This window comes from Chrysemys picta, chromosome 2 (assembly GCF_011386835.1).
Source record: "Chrysemys picta bellii isolate R12L10 chromosome 2, ASM1138683v2, whole genome shotgun sequence".
In the NCBI taxonomy this organism is placed as follows: domain Eukaryota; kingdom Metazoa; phylum Chordata; order Testudines; family Emydidae; genus Chrysemys; species Chrysemys picta.
Genome location: NC_088792.1, coordinates 195,695,861 through 195,711,330, shown reverse-complemented (window position 1 = coordinate 195,711,330; position 15,470 = coordinate 195,695,861). Strand labels below are relative to the sequence as shown.

General features: G+C 39.2%; 1 protein-coding gene across 3 annotated transcripts in view; it reads right to left on the bottom strand.

Annotated features, from left to right (window-relative positions):
- The window catches only part of CD226 (CD226 molecule), a 50,577-nt gene that overhangs the window by 25,420 nt on the left and 9,687 nt on the right, over positions 1-15,470 (bottom strand). The window lies entirely within an intron of this gene.

The window sequence follows — 15,470 nt, the reverse complement described above, 5'->3', positions numbered from 1 at the left end:
TTCATGTACTGTTTATATCGGGGTAGGCAACCTATGGCACGTGTGCCAAAGGCGGCACGCGAGCTGATTTTCAATGGCACTCATACTGCCCAGGTCCTGGCAACCGGTCCGGGGGGCTCTGCATTTAAATTTAATTTTAAATGAATCTTCTTAAACATTTTAAAAACCTTATTTACTTTCCATACAACAATAGTTTAGTTATATATTATAGACAAGAGACCTTCTAAAAATGTTTAAGTGTATTACTGGCATGCAAAACCTTAAAAGCAGAGTGAATAAATGAAGACTTGGCACACCACTTCTGAAAGGTTGCTGACCCCTGGTGTATATATACCTGCCTACTGTATTTTCCACTCTATGCATCTGATGAAGTGAGTTTTAGCCCACAAAAGCTTATGCTCAAATAAATGTGTTAATCTCTAAGGTGCCACAAGTACTCCTTGTTGTTTTTACATTATATATGTGCACATATGCACACACTATATTATAACACCTCCATAATGCAGGATGTGAAGACATTTTCAAGTTTATTTTTAACGCATTACCCATTTACCCACATTGTTGAATAAATCCCTGCCCACAAGAAAATTATATCAACAATCAAGTTAAGATTGAGATGGCACTTTTCTTCTAAAAGTCTGTTTTTCAGTCACATTAATTTTTCTTTTCCAGATTAATAAAAACTTGCCTGTTGTGATCTCTCATCACATATATTTAAAAAAAGAAAAAGAAACAACCCTCAACCCCTTATATAGTTCCAAATCTACATTCATCAGTTAGATTACAGAAGGTACCAGTTAATGAACTGAAGTTCTCCCAACCACAACTCCAGTGCACCTCAAAAAGTCCCAGACCTGCCACTGAGGAAAAACTTGCATGATAGCTAAACATTTGACTGTCCTGTGAAAGGTCAGTAACTTCCCAAATGAACTAAATCAGTTACTATCAGCTCAAGAAAGCGACTTCTCGGTTATACAAATTTCTTAAAAGTAATTCTTTTTAAAAATCCTTCTTGTTGAAGTTTCTTAGCCCAGAAGTAATTTTTGGAGTGAAATAGTTATCTGCTTATAAATAAACAAAGCAAGAAAAAAAATTCCACTTCTTTTGGACAACTGTAAATATTCTTGGCATTCAGCGGACTCAAGAACACCTTGGTTTCTAACATCAATTTTTGGATGTATGTAACTCCTAAATGACAATAGGTATTTTTGTCTTGTTTGGAGACATTTGGTGCTGAAAGAGGTTGGAAATCAAGTTAGTATAAAAGGAACAGTCCAGGGTGCTCAGTGCACTCAATTCCCACTGGTGGTAAGGACTGAAGGGTTGGATCCCATAGTATCTTTGTTCACTTCAGAAACTTGTCCCACGATGCATTTCTCAAGCTTCTGCATGTGCTTGGTATCATTAACATACATATGGGGGAGACTGAAGTAAAACAAAATAATACGAAGTCACATTAAGTAGATTTAAAACTGTCGGATAGCTCTCAAAATGTAATTCTAAATGGGAAATTTACACTGTACCTCAAAGTAGCACCCTCTAACCACCAGATTCACCATTCATATATGGTTGTGATATTTCATGCAAAGCATGCCACATACATGGTAAATAATGAAGAGAACAGGTCACTGATACAGAGCAATCTGAATTGCTTGGTACACTGAGCACAAGCAAACAATATGTGTTTTAATATGGCCTAATGCAAAGACATACATCTAGGAACAAAGAATAGAGGCCTAACTTGCAGGCTGAGGGACTCTACCGTGGGAAGCATTGATTCTGAAAAGGGGGTGGTCATGGTCAATAATCAGCTCAACAGGAGCATCTAGTTCAACTATATGGCCAAAGGATTAATGTGATCCTTGGATGAACAAATTTAGGAATATCAAGCAGGAGTAGAGCAGTTATATTGCTATATATTTGACACTGTTGCAACCGCTACTGGAATTATCTCCAGTTCTGGTGTCCACACTTCAAGAAGGATGTTGAAAAACTGGAGACGGTTAAGAGAAAAGGCACAGGCAGGGCCGCCCAGAGGGCGGGGACAAGTGGGGCAATTTGCCCCAGGCCCTGCAGGGGCCCCCACAAGAGTTTGCAGGGGCCCCCACAAGAGTTTTCAGCGGGTCTTCGGCGGCAGGTCCTTCAGTGCTGCCAAACACACCCAGAGCGAGTGAAGGACCCACTGCCGAAGACCCGGAGCGTCTTCCGCTCTGGGTCTTCGGCGACAATTCAGCTGCGGGTCCTTCACTCGCTCCGGGACCTGCCGCCGAAGTGCCCCGAAGACCCGGAGTGGAAGGGCCCCCGCCGCCGAAGACTCCAGGCCCCCTGAATCCTCTGGGTGGCCCTGGTCACAAGAATGATTAAAGAATTGGAAAATATGCCATATAGTCAAAAACTCAAGAAGCTCAATTTATGTAGCTCATCAAAAAGAAGATTAAGGGGGTGACTTGTTCAAAGTTTATATAAAGTACCTTCCTGGGGAATAGAAATTTGATTAATAGAACTCTAATGGGCAATGGTATAACAAAACCCAATGGCTGGAAGCTGAAGCTAGACAAATTCATACTGTACAGTGCAAAACTTTAACAACAATGGTAATTAACCTTTGGAACAACTTGCCAAGATCATCGAGAGTGGATGTTTTTCTAAGAGACATGATATGGTTCAAATTAATTCAGAGAAGTCTTCCTGACTTGCACTATGCTTAGTCAGACTAGATGATCCTTTCTGGTCTTTACATCTATGACTTTATGAAAAGTGCTATTTCTTCATATTATATTAGTGGCCCAATAATATGCAACAGTTACCAGCAGTTAGCAGCTTGCAATAAGAGATCCTATTGTAATATACACACAGGAAGAATCGAGTAAAGGTGGCTATGGACCTTAAACCTATCATTTTCAGACTTGTATGCACTTAAATACTTGATATTCTGCACTTCAGTCATGATATTGCATTAACTTGGTTATTTTTGATATAATAAATATTAGGATAGGAAGAAAATGAAAATAATAGCCAAACATATTTAAAAAAAAAATAAAACAAATAAGGATAGCACTGAAATTCCTTGCCAATATGTAGCAGTTTGAGCATTTCATCATATGCATTACCAGCAGGGAAGAAGTCACAATATATTTTAAAATGATGTTTACTTCTCTCTCTCCCTTGCATTTTATACACAGGGCAACATACTGTGGAATAAAACCTATCTGCAATCATTTAAACCTGTGAAAGTGCCATTCTGACACAATAGTATTTTACACATACTGTGTGTAGGTGATCCCAGAAGGTGCACGATAGTGCAGAATCAGGCCTACATATTTCTAATTAAATGCTCCCAATACATGGATCAAAAATACTGCACATTTGGAGCTTTTGTTTTCTTTAATTAGCTTTCTTTATCTTGACACAGGTATTAGCACAGTATTTCCCTCTTCCTCCTCCATGTAACAACTTTCTTTTTTTTTTTAGCACATCTCACTATATAGTTACTTCTTGCTTTGTTTGGGATGAGTGTGCTAGACTCTCTGAATAACAGTTTTTCCATGTTGATGCTGGAACTAATTCAGTCACAGTCAGAGCTATCTTCTGGTCTCCTCAGATCTTGCAGCCATGGACCCTTCCCCATGATTTGAGGCCACTAGAAATGTGAAAGAAAATTTCTACTTTTGTCTCTTCAAAGTATAAGTCTCTAGCCATTTTTCTTGCTATCGTAGCCTTGAAAATGTAAATGAATATCAACCAATGTAAATTAATTGCTAGGGTTTAAGAGGACGAGCAGCTAAGCTCAAATTCTGCAACAGGAAGTTGGCTGGAGCGAAGGATTCCAGTATCTATTCTCAATATCCTGTAACAAAAAGTTCCAGGTTTAGGGTTGAAAGGACTTTTTGTTTTGAATTGAAAAAGTTAATTTATAGTTTTAAAAAGTTTTAAAAATTAAAATCAAAATGAAATGATTCTAAATTATCTAAACAAAAGTTTTTTGATCGGATCTAAAAAAAACCAACATAGATTTTCAGCTTCTGAAAATTTTCAATATTCCTACTTTTTGTTCTGATCAGACATGGGAAAGTTTTTTAAAATTTTGAAAATTCTTGCAGGACAAGAGAACTGTTTCCTGCCCAGTTCTAATACTTTTCTCACTCTTTGGTCAACCTCACCTAGTTTTTGTTTCTTCACTGGCAAATCGTTCAGACATCAGGCTCTCCCCCTCCCAGATATATATACGGACTTCAAAAATGAATGAAAAACTAACTATTACTGCTTATCACAAGTTGCACTATTTCCAGATTTACAGTCTTGTAAACCTAATATTTGTTCTTGAGTTTAACTTTACTGTATAAACTTCACACATTACTCTCTTTTTAAATTTTTGATATAGAAATACAATTACAGTAACCTTAAATATTGATCCTGCCAACATGAGCAAGGTGTAGCTCAGTGAAAAGAAAGAAAATGCATGATAACATATATAATCTTGTGGCTTTGCATGTTGTTTTGTCTATTTTAACCAGTTTATTTTTGGATATATTTAGATTTTGTTTTGCATGATGCTGGAAAATTTCACATCTGATTAGAGACACAATGAGATCGAATAGATAGCTCTCTTGACTCTCTTCTAGTACCCTGAAATCTGTTCCCAGATTGGTCTCATTTTAATTCTCTGCAGAATGAGGATAATGACACTTACCTTTGCAAAGTGCTTTGAGATCCTGTGATGAAAACTTAATTATTACTATTGCTATGTTCATACATATACACTCATGCAGGGTGATGCAGGCTGATGTTAGGCAGGTGCACTTGCTGCCTAGCAACAGGCAATCTAAGTCAAGGCATGAGTGCACACGGTTGCTGTGGGGAGCACTCCATGTGAGCTCATCACAAACAGTCAACATCAGGGTGCATCTCGTTCAACGATATGAGTAGGGAGCAGCCTATGGGTAGGGAGCAGGGGCACCTTCACAAATTACTTTTGCATATTTTTCACATCTCTGCAGGTAACAACAATTTTACAGCTATTTTTGCTCCTACTTACTTTTTCAAAGACAAATAGATATGGGGGAACCTCAGCAGGTCCCGAGGTTCCACTTGATTAGCATAAACCAGTACACAGCCTTCACTCTCTCCCTTCTCTGCCCAGAATAAGGGGGATACTTTTTATGGATTCTTGTTTTACCGTGATCTAATCCAGAGCTACCAACAAAAGATTTCAATTTTGAATCTGCACTGTACAATCCTTCATTTTATTTTGATTCCATCCAGGTGTTACAGGTTTCTTCCTTATTAAAAATGAGGCAGGTTGTTTCATACAAAGCTTCTTAGTACCAGATACTCTAGTAACAGATAAATAAATAAGAGAAACCCATACATCACCAGTGGTTTTTACTGCACGTTTCATCTCCAGTTCCTTCTTCCCTTATTAAATTCCCAATTATTCTGTTTAGTTGACAAAGGAACCAAAAGAAAGGCTCATCTTTAGAGACAGCAGTGGAAAGAGGCTCTGGGATACTTTAAGAATATTAACAGGTAAGCTCCTTTCAATGGACTGCACTGAAGTACTGGAAGTCTAACCATCCCAATTTATAATTCCCCTCACACTTTGCTCATCTCCTATCTGGGTTCATTCTGCAGATTATTCATAAAATGCGGTATATTTTCCCAGCACAACATGTTTCTCGGTCTGTTCTATGGAGCCTATTACCTAGCTCCATAATTTTAAATATTTTAAGTTACCATTGTACACTTTCCACTTCCCTCCACCATTGCGTTATGTAATAATATCCATATTTCATTATATCCAAATTTAATTAATCACATTTATTCTTTAGGGAAAGGGAAAAAACGGCTCTGGATCTAAGCTACTGGGTGTTATAGAGGTAATGGTGGATAGCGCAGGTATTATGTGCTTAAGCCAAGGTGAATTCAATCGTAGTTGCAGCAGTATAATGCTGTGGAATAATAGTTGGCAAACTAAATAATTTTTGTCATATACACAGATATATTCAAAAAGATATAATTTGACAGCAGCCTTAAAATTAAGAATGTGCTATGCCTAGAACAACCTTCACGTTTCATACTGTTAGCCTATGAACCAGATTCCCATGAAGCTTTGCAGTTATGCTAAGCAAGAAAATTTCCAGTGTGCTGTATTACTCCGAAGGGAAATTCTGAGCCAAAAAATTAAAAATTCTGCACACATTATAAAATTCTGCATATTTTATTTCTCAAAATAACAAACGAGAATAATGCCAGTTTCAATTATTTTAGAAATGCATTGCAAATACCTGTCAGCAAGTATATCTAACAACACAGACAATAAAAAAGATTCAGGAAATGTTTTTTTGACAAATAGATTCCTTACTCAGCATAATAATAATGCAGAATTTTGAGTAATAATTTATTGAAACAATAATACAGGAACCTATTTCCCATACTCTTCAGAAATAGAGTAAAGGCTTGGGGGAACCACAGTTAATGGAGGAGCTGCGGGAGAGGGAAGTAATTGCTGGGAAGGAGCCTAGGATTGAACCTGGAGGGTTGTTGGGTGTGGATGGGAGAAGTATGGAACAGGTTTTTTTGTGGGGTGCGATTGTTAGAGAGTTGGGGAGCCTTGTCCATGCAGACCCTGACTGACCCCTAGACTCTCCCATTGTCAGGCACATCTTCCCATTCCCATATGTCCCTGTACCCCACTCCCCATTCAGCCAGGCATAGCTGCCCTGTCCCCATTCAGCCACCACCCCCCACGTGGCCCTGCACCCCCCTACCCAGTCCCATGTGGCCCTGAACCCCACCCCTCCCAGTCAGCCCCTGGCTCAGTGTTGTCACCCCACTAACTTCTGTGCCCTCACCCCAGTCTGTCCCCTCAACTAGGCCAGTCTGTGTGACACCCTCCCCACAGCAGCCCCGTGTGCCCTGCTCTGTCTTCCCACCCACCCGCCATATCCAGTGGCTCCTCACCTGGCCCTGTGGGCATGGCACTGTGAAGAAGGCAGCCTCTGCCCCCTCCCTCTCCGTGGCTAGCTGCTCCAGCCCATGAGCCAGCTGCCCTCTCTTCTGGTGCCACATCAGCCCCTGGTCAGCAAAAGGTGCAATTGCAGTTTCCCTTCGCCTCCCCGTCAGAATCAATTATTCTGTGGGGGGGGGGGGAGGGGGGATAATCTGCAGGGGACATTAATTCTGTGCTTGGCAGTGGCGCAAGACTAGTGTATATGTTAACACATGTTATGCCACATATGACTAAAAATAAATGTGCTTATTAGGCAAAAATATGTTTGGCTCTGTTACTTGAATGACTGGTTATAAATTGTATCGAAGCTAAAAAAAGGGGAAGAAGGCGGCAGACACAGTATAAACAAGTATGGTTTAAAAATAAGTAGTTTTGTGATCACTTTAGAACAGAAAAAATCCACGATTGCTGCAAGGCTGTTCTTCAAATTAGTAACATTAACTTTTCTGTGTTGTTCTGTCTAGTATTTTGTTAAATAAGCTGATTGAGCCTGGTTATCTGATGTCATATATCCTAATGCCTGTAACAATAACGTCCCATTTTCTTCCTCCAAATATCCCTTCTTTCAACCAATCTTCCATATGCTATCGCACCTAATAAATAAATATTGAGGGTTGTTTTTTTATAAAATCAGTTTTAAGAAGTGGAATTAATACATAAAGAAACCACATGACCTTTTATCATCTAGGTAATCTTGCCACTCCTTTCTCCAGTTCCAGTTGTCATTTCCTGTTTACCTAGAGATTGAGAGAACTTCAGGGCTGAAAATCTTCAAGTTTCCTAATGGCAATTTCCCTACACTGTGTATATGATCATGCAAAGTTCTCCTGTACTACACTTTACATTTTAATTTAAAAATGTGAAAATAATTTCTACCATGTTCCTGTGTAGATGCACCACTAATATTACAGCTAGAGTTAAGAATTAATCTAATTAAGGAATCTACCAAGATACTGTCATATTTTTAAGGTATCTAGCTACATTGCCTTTCCATATATTTTCCAAAGTGATTGCCTAGTGTCATTATTTATAGCAGGACATTTTGTCTCCAGCCAGACACAAGTATCTGGGACATTGATCCTTCTCTTAAAGTTAGCCATGTTATCATAATTAGAAAAAGATGTCCCACTCTGGGTGCCACAGAGATTTTCCGTAAAGACTCCAACACAGTGATTTCCGAACTGGACATGAAAACAAAAAGCCTAGAGATGAAGGGACTCTCCCTCACTGAACAATAAAGAATTGTGCAAACTACAGTATTCAAGATTTCTTTAAAACAGCAATAATACACTTGCACAAAGAGGAATAAATGCAGACATCTTTATTTCAGTTTCCATTACAAAATATTTTCCATCATTGGAAAGACTCATCCAAATTACCCATCTAGCTCACTTTTCTCACTATAGGATACCTGCCTCTGGAAATTTCCACTACATGCATCTGACGACGTGGGTATTCACCCACGAAAGCTTATGCTCCAATACGTCTGTTAGTCTATAAGGTGCCACAGGACTCTTTGTCGTTTTTTGCCTCCTATGTATGTTCCATTCCTTTCCCCCTTGAGTCAACCCTTTTACCTGAGCATGCCAGGAGAGGACATATTCTTCCACAACTAAATCCCTCCACATAGCCTTTTGTACTAGTTTAACCTGAAATTTGTTTAATTAAATCAGTGCAAGTCTGTATGTAGACAAAGTATCAGAATAGAAGAGTGATGGACCATATAGCTTATTTTAACTCTAGACTTCTCCTGCCTGCGAAAAGAGGAAGAAAAGGGTATTCCTCACAATCTGAGCCTCTTTTTAAGAAGAAAAATGGGTTCCTTCCACCTGTTTCTTTTCCCCCACCTTCTCTAATGAAGGGAAATGGTGTACTTCAGCCTGTAAACACCCCCCCCCAACAGAAAAAAAGCAGCAAAAAGGAAGCCTTTAACAATCACATCTCCATGGCAGATATCTAGGAAGGGCAGCCTCGCTTGGTTTGAGCCGCTTCCTTCTTTTCTATTAATTGTTAACAACGTGCTTGGCACTGTAGAAGACACACAGACTGTCCTTGCCCTTGGGAGCTCACATCTAAGAGAGAGATAAGGAGCAAAGGCCCATCAGGATCATCTCTTCTTTCCAGCTACAGTAAGTGGCTGATAATTTTTCACTACAAATCTATGAACCTCATTCTGTACTTAGACACAGATAAGCTGAAAAAATGTTATTTAAGGTGAATAAGGACATTGGAAAGAATATATGTAATGTACTGCTTGTACTGCTTTAACAAACAGAAGAACAGTAATCTAGAAGATAGTGCTCAGTGTATAATTGAGCTAGTTAAGAACAATTGCTCTCTCTCTGCTATGACAGAACAGAGCAGATCATTCTATGTAAGGTGTGATAATAATTAATAGGTACATCTGGCATTGAAACACTATTAATAAACTTCTTGTCATATTTAGTATTGCTCAGGACATGTATCCCTCTGGGGCAAATGGCTCATTGTCATTTATTGATTGAAGCACAAATTTAAGTCAAAAATTAAAAACTATTTCTGTTTGCATTACTATCTTTCAGCAGGGCCGGCTCCAGGGTTTTGGCCGCCCCAAGCAGCCAAAAAAAAAAAAAAAAAAAAAGCCGCGATCGCGATCTGCGACGGCAATTCGGCGGGAGGTCCTTTGCTCCCAGTGGGAGTGAGGGACTGTCCGCCGAATTGCCGCCGAATACCTGGACGTGCCGCCCCTCTCCGGAGCGGCCGCCCCAAGCACCTGCTTGCCAGGCTGGTGCCTGGAGCCAGCCCTGTCTTTCAGAGAGAGCTCTGAAACCAGAGAAAGAAATCAAATAAACTTTTCCAAGACATAACAGGTGATATGCAGAATTCACATCACGAGATTGTAAAATAACTCTGGGCATAAACAGACTATTCCATTTTCAGTTCAAAGCGTAAAATGAGAGTGTTTTGGGGAAAGGAGCAATGATTCTGTTTTACCTTCTAAACGCAATACTAAGGAAAGAGACTGGGAATTCTTATTTAAGGTTAAACTTTCCTTACTTACAATATTTTGAAACATGCAATGAAAGTTCCCCAAGTAACTTTAATTCTGTCATTATGTACCATTGCTCTGCACACACACCATAAAAGGATGTCTCTGGCTTTACCACTAGTTTCCATTTTAAACCTTGTATGCCTTGACCGTTTAGTTATAAACTCTTCCCTTGACTGCAGATTTTAAGACACCCATTTTGTTTAAGTAGTAGAATATACATAGATTAATAACAAAGGCATAGTGTATAGGAATAGACTACTATCTCTTCAAATAGCTTGAGTACACCAGTGGTGCTAACCATGTTTTCTATGTTTTAGAAGCCCCAAAAACCCAACCAGAGAACTAGACCAGCAGTGTATACAGGTAGCAAGGCCCCACATACTGCTTATATTCAATAAATATGGTTACTCGAACTCCACTATGCCCATATAGTTCTGTCTTATCAGATTTGTTGTGTAAAGAGCAAACCACACGACGAAAGGCAAGCAAGGTATCTGAACCTGCGGTGAGCCCGACCACTGAGGAAACTCCAGCTGCAGCTCCAGCTAATTTTTCTTCATCTTCTCTGGGCCAGGAGGCTGTCCCACAGTCATTCCTAATGTCACCACAGTCATTCCTGTTTTCATCAACTCACTCTTACCTGAGTTTAGAGTCAATCACCACAAAAAAACTGAAGTGGGTACGCCTCACAGCAGCTCATGTCCTTAGCAACAAAGGCTGACATAGGCATCGAGCACCTGTGCTTTCTAAATGCCACAGGTTCCCATGACTCTTCCAAAAAGGATTTTAAAAGGCTTGGTCCTAATCTACAAAAGACTTGTTGCACTGGAACCTATTTAAGCAATACCCTCAGCGAATGCCTTGCTCTCCACAGGGATAACGCAACACTGGGAACAGAACATTCTTGGTGCTAGGCTATCAGGAATGATCAGGCTGAGCCCAAGCCAGCTGTCATTCAGATCAGATGGTAGAATCTACTGTTTCAGTAACTTCCACCCACAAAAATAAAGTCCTTAAAATAAATAATCAAGTACACAAATCCATGCCCTTTTGCCTGAAGGAAAATATTTTTTTCTGGGCTCTTGTGCTATTTTAGATTCCATACTGATAAGTACAATATAAAAGCCTTAGGTAGATGTAGATGGGTAAATTAGATATAGAGGATTCAGTCTCTAACGTGACAACTGTATGAGAAAAGCAGTATAACATCGGACAGCTCTTTGTGTGTACATGTAGCACAAGAAGTAAGATGTTGGTGTTGCCGTTTCTCAAGAAGGTGTGAATAAGAGGATAGTCTGCAGTTGTGTAGGCAATGCAAATGTAGGAGTTTTGTGGTGTGAACATGAGCATGGTGCGTTCCAGGTGAGAGAACGGGAGTAGGTGCCTCCTACTTTCGTGTGGAAGATGCAGAGTGTAGACATGATTATCTCATCATTTTGAGTGGTGGGTGGGCAACGGCATAGTGACACAAATGGTTGTTTGTGGTATCTTAACCGTCTATTTTCCATAGTTTCAGATGCTTGATTTTGTTGATTCTTTTCAGTTTATCATTGTCTTAGAATTTCCTGTCTTTATTTTGTTTTTGTTTTTTATTTAAATGGTCTAAATTTTTCTTTCCTTCCAGAACTAATAGGTGTTTACAATCTAAACTTTAGCTTAATTAATTCTTTTGGATGAGGATTTTGTTAGTTTTTTATTATTAATTATTATTATTATTAATTTAACGGTTTTGGGGGGGAAAAAAAGACTAATGTCTCTGACCTCCTGAATAACATTTTACAAATGTAGCTATACCAAACTTCATATCCCTTATCAGGTCAACTACTGACTTCAGAAAGTCCAGCAATCAGTCGTAGACCTGGCTGAGGTCAAAGTGCATTCTCCCAATGAAATTCAGCATCATCTGCAGAATCTAAGCTTCAATTTAGGATGGTTGGGACAGCTTCTAGCCTTTATGGTCCTAAAGAAAACCTCCCAAACATGAACAGAGTGCAAACATGTATAGTAATGGGTGTGCTGCAGGAAGAAAGCCTGAAACAATAGCTATATGGGATGGACAAACTCCCTACATTCAGCTCAATTTGTGGCATCTTAATGGAGCTTTCTCTGTGGTTTTTTAGGGTAATAGGAAGTGGTTGCGGTTCACACAAGATAGGAATACTACTAAGAAGGCCCCTAAAGAACTTCTCTAAACAGCTTTGTGTACTCTCAGACCACAGAAAGACACACTATCAAAATGACAGAGCTGGCAAATGTTTTCCTGGTGGACACTAGAGTTTTCAAATGCCCTGTATAATCAAATCAAATAAAGACAGAATGTACTATCAGGGTCTCTACAGTAATATTCTAGATGTTCACTATTTCGTCCACTTACAGATGCTTCACTCACATATCTAAACAACATTCTTGGTGCTTACACTAAAAATACCTGTAGTTATATTTGGTGCTTAAGTATTTCAGCAAATACAACTAAAGTGAATGTGGACAATCAACAAATTAGCCACTTGTTGCCATATTTACCCAATGACAAACCTCAGGGGTGCTGCCTTGAACCTTGCATAATCATTTATACCAGTGCAAAGTAGATGTAAAATGCTACCAAATCAGAATGGTAGCAATTCACTCTGACTTTGTACTCACTTTTCTTGGGAGTTAAAGTACTATCCAAGGTGCAAGGTAGAGGATAACCCAGCTCAAGGCCTCTACAGAGTATAATATAAGGCTGACTGGAAAAACAAGGATTCTATATCACACACACAAAAATAAGGCTTTGTTATTTGTTTTTTTTATTCCAGATCTGGCAGACCAGGGACTTGAACCAGAGTCTCCCACATCCATAGGCACACAGACCTGGATGGGACTTCCTGAGTCATCGATTCCAGATCCCCAGCTATCATAAGCAACCCCATCATGTCATCCCATTCATAAAATTGATCAAGCTCCATCTTAAAACTAGCTAGGTTGTTTGCCCCCACTAACCCTATTGAGAGGTAGTCTAGAACCTCACTCCTCTCATGGTTCTATTCTTCTGTTTTCCAACCTAAAGGTACTCATGGTGAATGTATATGAATTTGTCGTTGTGCAAAAACTGTTCTTTAGATTGTCCTTTACCTCCCTCCCCAATATATTTATAAAGAGCAATAATATACCCTTCTCAGCCTTAGTTTTGCTAAAATAAACAAGCCAAGCTCTTTCTTTTAGTCTTCTCTTGTAAGACAGACTCCCCATTCTCCTGATCATCCTGGTACAGCCTTTTTCTGTACCTGTTCCCATTTGAATTCCTCTTTCTTGAACATGGGTGACCAGAACCATACACAGTATTCCAGATGTGGTCTTACCCAGGAGTGCCGCCAGCTTTTCTGCCGCCCTAGGTGGCGGGAGGTCCTGCCCCGAAATGCCGCTCCCCACAGAGGCGGCGGAAGGTCCCGCCGCCGAAATACCGCCGCGGTCGCCGCCCCCCAAATTGTAGCGCCCTAGGCGATCACCTAGGTCGCCTAATGGGTTGCGCTGGCCCTGGTCTTACCAGTGCCTTGTACAAAGGTATTGCTGCTTACCTCTCTCTCTGCTGGAAGTACCTCACCTCACACTTACCTTTTTCACAGCTACATCAATTGGTGATTCAAGATTATTTTCTACAACTAGCTCTTCCTTAATGTCCTCGCTATTTACCAAAACCAAGTCTAAAACAGTATTGCCATCACATTCCAGGTGAGTGTCCTAATGCTAACTAGCTATTGGCTATTCTAGGGTGGATCTCTCTCTCTCCCTGCCACCCCTCCCCATCCTCCCAATCCTGAATCTGAACAACCTTCCTAATGAAATTTTTAAAATTTTGGGCAGTACTAATAAGTTTCCATGGAAAGTTTCAGTTTCAATGAATCGGCATTTCCCAACACAAAAATATTTTACCAAAAAATTCCCAACCAGCTCCACCAACAATGGTAGAGATAACTGCAAGGAAAGGAATCCATATCCAATACTGTTAGTGTAATGTTGGCTCAGTAGTAGTCTGACTGTTTTTCACAATCCTCAAATATAGCCTAGACTATGTGTGATTCTAATTATGTCTACAGCTTCTGTAGAACACTTCTCTTCCACTCTAACTAATCTGGAAATTAAGTGATGCCCTACAGTGCCTGAGAATTGTCTGAATGGAGTACTGTTGATTTTTTTTATTATTATAAAGAATGATCCAAGACACTTAGGGCTTATCTATGCATAGAAGTTGTGCAAGTTTAATTTAAGTTCAAAATCTGATTTAGATAAATTAGCTAAAAAACAAAACTCCGTGGACACCCTTATATTGGTTTAAAACTGGCTATATAGAGTTTAGCTTGTGCCTGTAAATTAAATTTACCACTGCATGCTGAACTGATATAAGCCATGCTTACATTGATCTAAGAGTTCCCACACAGAAAAAGTTATAGTGGTTTAAATAAAACTAGTATAAAAATCACACCTTTAGTTTAACTGATGCAACTTTGCATGTAGAGTACGCCTAACAAAATGATAGAAAATACAACTAACTACTTTGCAAGAAAAAAAAAAGGATTTCAAATATTTTTTGGGAAAACTTTAGATCTCATTCAGTTCACTGTATTTCATAAAGATGGAGCTTATTGCAGATCTGCCATTGCCAACAAATAGAAGAAGTGAGGTTCATAATGTCTGCAGACAATGTATAAAATAACTTCAAAATACTCAACTAAACAAAGAAACCAGCCCTTTTGGAAAAGTAATGTCCATTAAAAGTCAGTAAAGTACAAATTTTAACAAAAAAATCTTAACTCATGAAGTCATTGTTACTCAAAAACAGTCTCAAATGTCTGCTAAAATGACCCTTCTCTGATATATTGACCAGATTTGTGTATACAAAGAATACTGCCTCAATAACAGCTATCTTTTTACAGGTACTCAATGTTACTTGATAATGGAATTTACCCTGCAGGACATGAAGCAAAACAGAGGGAATTATAATATTTAGCTCTCATATAGCACTTTTCATCCATAGATCTCAAAGCATTTTAGAAAAGACGTCACATGTGACTATCTCCATATTAAAGGTAAAAAAACTAACACAGCATTGTGAAACTAAAAGCGAGAAGGGAAATGACTTGCTCAAGATCATATACAGTTGGTCAGTGGCAGAGCTGGGAATAAAACTCAGGTCTCCTGAATTATAGTACAGTGCTCTATTTGCTAGATCATCCTACCTTCATTGACTCTAGGACTGTATATACATATGGTGAAATCCTGGCTCCATGGAAATCAATAGGAGCTTTGCCACTGACTTCAAAGAAGCAGAATTTCACTTATAGACTGTACAATACTGTACTGATTAATGGGTCAGTAAAATTAGATATAATTGACAGAAAATGTTCTGCTATGATCTTGCTGTGATAGATATCTTTTAATGCCCTATTTTTTATT